This window comes from Temnothorax longispinosus, chromosome 2 (genome assembly GCF_030848805.1).
Source record: "Temnothorax longispinosus isolate EJ_2023e chromosome 2, Tlon_JGU_v1, whole genome shotgun sequence".
Lineage (NCBI taxonomy): Eukaryota > Metazoa > Arthropoda > Insecta > Hymenoptera > Formicidae > Temnothorax > Temnothorax longispinosus.
The window spans coordinates 10393048-10393531 of NC_092359.1; positions in this window are offsets into that span (position 1 = coordinate 10393048).

Sequence of the window (484 nt, forward strand, 5' to 3'; positions counted from 1 at the left end):
AAATTTTTTTAAATAAAAACAAGAACAAAAAAGGAGATCAGACACTCACCATCTCCACGCTGGTTGATCTTGGGTAACGCTAAAGAGTGGGTATGCTATGTATAATATGTGTACGTTTTATACCACCAATATTACCTTTATAGGCTCGTAGCTTAAAAACTAGCATATTTTGAGGGTTGTGCGGATTTGAACTTTTCATCGGCATCACACAAACTACAGTTTTCCGTAATTTTCGTCGATTTTAACGGTGGCCACTTTTTTTAATTGCTTGACATTAGCATCACAGACATTCGAGGTATAAAACATTCTCTCCTTATTTTTTTTTCTTTTCTCCTCTTACTCACTCTCACTTACAAAACTTCACTCTATTACGGTTCACCGTTAATAAGTACATAATAGTATTAAGTAATACATAAAGTTGTAATATTTTAATAATTATTACTTTTTTCTATTTTTAATCACATTATTTTTCTATGCAGACCAA